We start from the raw sequence: 8,136 nt of genomic DNA, 5'->3' as shown, positions 1-8,136 counted from the left end.
CTATGAGTCGCAAGCGACTCGACGGCACATAACAACAAGCAACAATATGTGTGTTCATATTTCCCTCTTTTCTTACATATCAGGAGCTCTGGTGACACAGAGTGTTAAGTATTGGATTGCTAACCAAAATGCCATTGGATCAAATCCACCAGATTTCTCTATGGGGAAAGATGAGCATTCTTTTCCCTTAATGAGGTATAGCCCCATAATCTTGATGGATAACGTTGAGAATGGGAGTCCCAGAACACTTAATTGTACTCATATGAAACCTATACCTAGACCAAGAAGCTGTGTGCTAACAGAGTGGGGAACTCTGTTGTTGTTAAGTGCCATTGAGTCATCTGTGACTCATAGCAACCCTATGCACAATAGCTCTGAGCCCTGCTCTGTTGTGAGCCAGTCTCACTGTTTCTGACTCACCTAACCCCATTATCTTAATTACTGTTTCAATCCATCTCATCCAGGGTCTTCCCCTCTTGTGCTGTCCCTCAGTCTAGCCTTCCAAGCTTGATGTCCTTCTCCAAAGACTGGTCCCTCCTGGCAACATGCCTGATCCTTTCCTTTAAGGGGCAATTTGGTTTCACCCTCTCCAGGACAAACACGTTTATTTTCTTTGCAGTCCATGAAATGTTCAACTGTCTTCACAACTCAAAGGCATCAATCCTCCTTCTGTTATCCTTAATAAGTGTCCAGTTCTCTGATGCATAGCAAGTAATTGCAAAGACCAAGACCTGAATCAGGCACACCTTAGTCTCCAGATTGTCATCATTGCTCTTTAGCACTCAGGAGAGGTCTCTCATAGCAGATTTTCTCAGTGCAGTTAGTCTTTTGATGTTCTGACTGCTAGTGCAAAGAGTGTTGATTATGGAGTTGAGAAAGTTGAAATTGTTAACAATCTCAGTCTCATTTCCATCTATCATGATGTTGCTTATTGGTGTAGGGTTAAGAATCTTTGTCTTCTTGATGTTGAGTTTCAATCTATTGAAGTTTGCAATCCTTGACCTTCTGCACCAAGCACTTCAGGCCTTCCTCATTTTCAGCAAACAAGGTTGTGTCATCTGCATAATGCAAGTTGTTGATGAGCCTTCCTCCAATCCTGATGCCACACTCCTCCTCATAAAGCCTAGCTTCCCAAATGATCCATTCTGCATATCGATTAAAAAGCTATGGAGACAAGATGCATCCCTGATGTACTCCTTTCTCCATTTTGAACCATGCAGTGTTTTCTTGCCCTTTTTTGACTTCTTCCTGGTCCAAGTTAGATTTTGTATGAGCACAATCAGGTGTTCTGGAATTTCCATTCTTCCTGATACTAGCCACAGTTTGTTGTGATGCACAAAATCAATTGCCTATTCATAGTCAATGAAACACAGATAGACATTTTTCTGGTATTCTTGGTTCAGCCAAGATCCATCAGACAAATACCCAGCTTGTATTTCTGGTAGTTCTCTGTTGTTGTATTGTTCAATTGTTTTTGGATAATCTTCAGCAGAATTTTGCTTGCATGTGATATTGTTTGATAATTTCCACACTCTGTTGGATTACCTTTTTTGGTATGGAAATAAAGATAAATTTCTTTCAGTCAGCTGGCCAATCAGATATCCTCCAGATTGCCTGGCACATCCTGGTGAACACATCCAAGGCAGCATCTGTCTGCTGAAATATGTCAATTGATATTCCATCACTTCCTGGAACTTTGTTTTTTTGCCATTTCCTTCAGAGCAGCTTGAACTTCATCTTTCATCACCATTGCCTCCTGATCATATGTTTTTTTTTTTTGGTGAAATTCTTCTGTGTCATCCAGTTCTTTTTGATACGGTGACTCTGTGTTTTGATGCTTCCTGGATAATTTAATATTCTGCCCATAGTGTCCTTAAGTAGTGCCACTCAGGCTTGAATTTGGTTCCTTCACTTGAGAAATATTAAGCAAGTTTATCTCTTTTGATTTTGTGACTCTAGCTTTTCCCTTAACTTCCTAATTTCTTCCTTTGCTTTGACTTCTTGGTATTCTAGTGCAATATTCAGTCTTTTCTGATATCTATCTCAGTCTTGTCTTCTTCTTCTGTCTTTGTAATGAGCTTTTGTGTTCTTCTTCGATTATATTCTTGGTATCTTCCCACAGCTCGTCTGGTCTTTGTTCATTAGTGCTCAAGGCCTCGAACCTTTACTTAAGATGGTTTTTAAATTCAGGTGGGATAGATTCAAAGCTGAATTTTGGTTCTTGTGGATCTGTTTTAATGTTCTTTAGCTTCAACTTGAACTTGTTTATGAGTAGTGGATGATCAGTTCCAAAATCTGCACTTGGCCTTGTTTTCACAGCTGATATTGAGCCTCTCCAATGATTCCAAAGATGTAATTAACCTGATTCCTGTGTAGACAATTACATAGTTTAAAATTAAGAAAGACATGCATCAGGGTAGTATTCTTTCCCCACACCTATTTAATCTTTATGTTGAGAAAATTATTCAAGAAGCTAGGTTCTGTGAAGAAGAATACGATATCAGGAATGGAGAAAGACTTTATGCAGTTGACACAATTTTGCTTGCCAAAAGTGAGGAGGCACTTAAAGCACTTGCTGCAGAAGATCAAACACTACAACCTTCAATATGGATTACATCTCAACATCAAGAAAACCAAAATATTCCCACTGAACCATTAGATGACATCATCACAGATGGAAGAAAAAAAAAAAGAAAACTGTCAATGACTTCATCTTACTTGGATCCACAATCAATACACTTGGTATCAGCAGTCAAGAGATCAGGAGATGTATTGCACTGGGAAAATCTGCAGTCAGGTACCGCTCCAAATTGCTGAGAAGCAATGATATTAGTTTGAGGACTAAGAGGCTCCAGATTCAGGTCCTGGTCTTTTCAATCACTTGCTGTGCTGTTGAGACCTGAACAATGGATGACTGAGAATGACAGAAAAAGAATTGTTGCCTTTGAACTGTGGTGTTTGAAAAGAGTACTGAATATCCCATGGACTATCAAAAATATAAACAGATATATCTTGGAGAGGGTGCAATCAGGGTGCTACTTGGAGGCAAGGATGGTGAAGCTTCATCTTGCATAATTTGAGCATGCTGCCCAAAGAGGCTATTTCTTGGAGAAGGACATCATGCTTGGAAAGGTGAGGGGACAGCGAAGGAAAAGAAGACCCTCAACCAAATGGATTGACATAGTGGCAACAGCAATGGGTTTGAGTGTATTGATTGTGAGGCTGGCACAGGACAGCACAGGGTACAGATCTATTATTCACAGGCTCACTAAGTTGTACTTGTCTCAATGGCCGCTAACAACAATTCTTATGGATTGAGCTCCAGGTCAGTGTTTTCTAATTGCATATATAATAAGAATTCAACACACACATAGCACAGACTCAGAACTGCCATCTTACGAGGGACTCTGTGCTGAGGTCAGCCTCCTGCTGACTATGACTCAGGGTTGGAGGCAGAGGTTTGTTGGTTCACGTTATGGAGGAACCTCCCCAACTGTCTTTCCACAGAGAGCCCAGTTACAGCTGGTGACAGGCTCCATCAGTGAGTACTTTAAGTGTTCTGCGTTTTCTGCAAGCAAGGTTGGGTCACTTACATATCAGAGATTGTGATAGCAAGGGATGCAGTGGTTTTGGTTGTTAATTGCTGTTCAATCTACATCTACTCATAATGACTCCAGGCACAGCAGAATGAAATGGTGCCAGTCCCGTGCTATCTTCACGATCATTTATTGTTCTGCTTCGGTCTAGTGTCATAGCCCCTGCGTATTCTGAATTCCTTCCCAATCTAGGGAACTCATCATGTATCACTTTATTGGACACTGTTGTGGATTTTCAGTAGTATTTTTGTAGATCTTTCTTCACAGTCGTAGTCTGAGAGCTCTGCTGAAACCTGTATGCCACGAGTAACCTTATTGATATTGTAAGTTCTGGTAGCATAGCTTTTGTGCATCACGCTAACACATAATCTATCAGTATGACAAACTGATAGACTGGTAAGACAAAGGCCTATTGAGTCCCATGTGTTGCAGGGTAGAATCATGTCTTAGGGAATCTTTTCACTGTAATCTTTATCAAAGCAGATCAGAAAGACTTTTCCTCACAAAACAGGCGGTTGAGTCGACACTGTCAACCTTTTGTATAGCAGCTGAGGACTCATGTGAGTCCTGCATAAAGGAGAAAAAGAATATTAAACTGTTCTTCAACTACATACAGCTCCAATCACAGCTAAAGTGATCCCAGGTTCCAGATAGAGGCTTTTCTATGTGGGAGTTGGCGGGGGCGGGGGAGGGGAAGATAAAGATAGATTTTGCTAGTTCCTTCTGCCCTAAATTGCTAAAGCAGGATTGAGGATTATCCATGTCTTAGACTGGATTCCCTAGAAAAGCAAGCACAACTAGAAGTAGATTAGGAAAAAAAATAGAAGTAGATTAGATAGATAGATAGATAGATAGATAGATAGATAGATAGATAGATAATTAGGTGCCATCAAGTCAAGTAGGACTCATAGTGACCCTGTAAGCAACAGATTTGAACCCTGTCCTATTCTGTGCCATCCTCATCATCTCTGACTCATTTGAGCTCACTGTTTCAATCATTGCTTCAATCTATCTGGTTGAAGAGCTTCTTCTCTTTCGTTGGCCCCCCCACTTTTCCAAACAAGATGTTCCTCCCCAAGGAATAACCTCTCCTAGCAATGTGCCCAAAGTATGTGAGATGAAGCTTTTTCATCCTTGCCTCTGTAGAACATTCTGGCTGCACTTTCTCCAAGACATATCTGTTTCTTTTTGCCCCCTGCAGGACAGTAGCTCAAAGGCATCAATTATTCTGTTATCTTTACTTATAGTCCAGCTCTCAGAGGCATAGCAAGTGATGAAAAAGATCATAGCCTGAATGAGGTTCATCTTAATTTTCAAACTGACATCATTGGTTCTTAGTAATTTGTGGAGGTCCCTTATTTCCCAGTGCAATACATCTTTTGATCTCCTGACTGCTGGGACCAAAAGTGTTGATTGCAGATCCAAGATAGATAGATGTTGTTGTTGTTGTTATATACTGTCAAGTCTCTTGTGACTCCCAGCAACTCTATGTACAACCCTCCTCTATCTTGAGCCAACCTCATTGTCTCTGACACACCTACTCCCATCCAGTCACTGAGTCAATTCATCTCATTAAGGGTCTTCCTTCCCTGTGCTGTTCCTCCAACCTTCCAAGTATGCCAAGTATGATGTCCCTCTCCAAAGACTGATCCCTCCTTGCAACATGTTCAAAGTGTGTCAGATGAAGCTTCAAAATCTTTGCCTCCTGGAAGCAGCCTGGTTTCACCCACTCCGGGATGAAACGGTTCTCCTGGCAGTCCATGGTATATTCAATACTTTTCTCCAGAACCACAGCTCAAAGGCATCTCTTCTTCTATCATTCTTAGTCATCATCCAACTCTCGGATGCATAGCAAGTAATTGTGAAGACCATAGCCTAAATCAAGCGCACCTTAGTGTCTAGATTGACATCATAGCTCTTCAGTACTCTGGAGAGTTTCCTAACAGCAGATTTTCCTAATGTAGCTCATTGTTAGATTTCCTGGATGCTGGTCCCAGGAGTGTTGATTGTGGAGACAAGCAGGTTGTTGCTGTTAACAATCTCCACTTCTTCACTGTCTGTCATGATGCTGCCACTTGCTCCAGTGGTGAGAATCTTTGTTTTCTTGATGTTCAGCTTCAATCCATATCAAAGGCCTTGACCTTCTGCAGCAAATGTTTCAGACCCTCCTCAGTTTCAGCAAGCAAGGTTGTGTCACCTGTATAATGCAGGTTGTTGAGTCTTCATCCAATCCTGATGCTACACTCCTCCTCATAGATCCCAGTATCCTGGATGATTTGTTCTGCATATAGATTGAAAAGGTATGAAGATAGGAAACATCCTTGACATATACCTTTCCTGATTTTGAACCATGCAGTGTTTAATTGCTGTTCTGATGACTGCCTCTTGGTTCAAGCACAGGTTTCGCATAAGCACAATTAAGTGTTCTGAGATTCTCATTCTTTTCAGAGCCAGCCACAGTTTGTTATGATCCACACAGTCAAACACCTTTACATAGGCAATGAAACACAGATAGACACTCTTCTGGTACTCTCTGCTTTTAGCTAAGATCCATCTAACATTAGCTGTAATATCCCTCATGTCTTGGCCTCTTCTAAAACCAGCCTGCACATCTGGCAGTTCTCAGTTGATGTAATATTCCAGTAATTTTGCTTACATATGATAGAAATGATATTGTTCAATAATTTCCACATTCTTTCAGGTCACATTTTTTTTTTGGAATGGAAACAAATATAGACCTCTTTCAGTCAGTTGGCCAAGTGATTGTCCTCCAGATTTCTTGGCAGAACTTGGAGATACCTCCTTCTCTTTGGGGATCCCTTTCCCTTTCCAAACATAATATCCTTTTCCTAAGAATAGCCTCTCCTAGCAACATGTACTCTACCACTGATAGGGTTTTCAGGGGTCCATTATTTAAGAAGTGGGTGGCCAATCCTGTTTCCAGAGATTCTTAACACTAGACCAATAGGCAACATCATGATGTTATTGTTGTTATTTATTGCCTTCAAATTGAACATGACTCATAGCAACCCTATGAACAAAAGGCCTCAAGCCCCTCTACAACTATCAACATTTATAAAAATTCATAGAGTTTCTGGAGGTATGTCACTTAGGAAGTGGATGCCACTTCACCTTCCAAAAGAGAAAATATTGAAACTGTCAACAACTTCATCTTACTTGGATCCACAATTAACACTCTTAGTACCAGCAGAGACATATTGCATGGGAAAAGTTTGCAGTTAGGACCTCTCCAAATTATTGAGAGTAATGACTTCAGTTTGAAGACCAAGATGTATCTGATTCAGCCCATGGTTTTTCTAATTACTTGCTATGCATCTGAGAGCTGAACAATGAACAAAGATGTCAGAAAAAGAATTGATGCCTTTGAGCTGTGGTGTTAGAGAAAAGTACTGAACATCCCATGGGTTGCCAAAAGAACAAACAAATATGCCTTGGAAAGGGTGCAACCAGAGTGCTCTTTGGAGGCAAGAATGATAAAGCTTTACCTCACATATTTAGGACATGTCGCTAGAAGAGGCTATTCCTTGGAGAAGGACATGATTCCTGGAAGGATGGAGGGTCGGCAAAGGAAAGGAAGACCCTCAACCAGGTGGATTGTCATAGTGACTGCCACACTGGGCTGTAGTGTGTGAAGTGTGAGAATGGCACAGGATAGGATAGGGTTCATATCTGTTGTTCAGAGGGTCGTTATGTGTTGTACTTGACTCAACAGCACCTAACAACAAAAACAACAGCAACATGTTCGAAGTGTGAGAGATGAAGTTTTGTCATCCTCACTTCCAAGGAGCATGCTGGCTGCCTCTTTCCGAGAACATATGTTTTGGCAGTCTATGGAATGTTCAGGACTCTTCACCAGCAACACAACTCAACTACATCAATTTTTCTTCTGTCATCCTTATGCATTGTCCAGCTCTCAAATGCACAGCAAATGACTGAAAAGACCATGACCTGAATCAGGCACACCTTAATCTTCCTCATGTAGTGTAAAATTTAGCTTTGCCTAAATTCTTCTAGCATTCCTTTTTACCACCCCTCTGTTGTCTTACCTCTTAGGGAAATTAGCAAGAGTTCTATAAGCTGTCTAATACAACCTAAATATATTAAATCAATCTGTCTATTGTTCACGAGGTTGACCTTAATGAACCTACAGAGTTTCCCTTGTAATCCAGCTTTATCCACAAATAGTCCATTCATCCATGTAGCAGATCCAGGTCAAGAAACCTAAGAAGGCTCTGGTTAGTTACATGGACAGCTGTCTCCTTTTCCAGGAATAATACCTGATGGTAGGCCCTAAACTTACTATGAAAAAGTAAATAAAAAATCAAAAGAAATTCCACTTTAAACCCGTGGTATACGCCCATCTGTCCCTAAGTCAAGCTCAACCAATTGTCATTAAGGTGATTCTGCCTCACAGTTACCCCGTGTGTTATAGAGCAGAGATGCTCCATGGAGTTCCTTAAAATAGAGGTAATTTGTCAGGCTTTTTTAAAATTTCTCTTTTCTTTCCCTTCCCTTCCCT

General features: G+C 40.8%; 1 protein-coding gene across 1 annotated transcript in view; it reads left to right on the top strand.

Annotated features, from left to right (window-relative positions):
- Positions 1-8,136, top strand: part of PPEF2 (protein phosphatase, EF-hand calcium binding domain 2) — an 85,303-nt gene that overhangs the window by 26,779 nt on the left and 50,388 nt on the right. The gene's annotated exons all lie outside the window — the stretch shown is intronic.

Source organism: Elephantulus edwardii, unplaced genomic scaffold, assembly GCF_000299155.1.
Source record: "Elephantulus edwardii isolate Elephantulus edwardi_28Jun2011 unplaced genomic scaffold, EleEdw1.0 scaffold00230, whole genome shotgun sequence".
Taxonomy (NCBI): Eukaryota; Metazoa; Chordata; class Mammalia; order Macroscelidea; family Macroscelididae; genus Elephantulus; species Elephantulus edwardii.
Note: the sequence above shows the minus strand (reverse complement) of the source record. Positions and strands in the feature narration are given on the sequence as shown.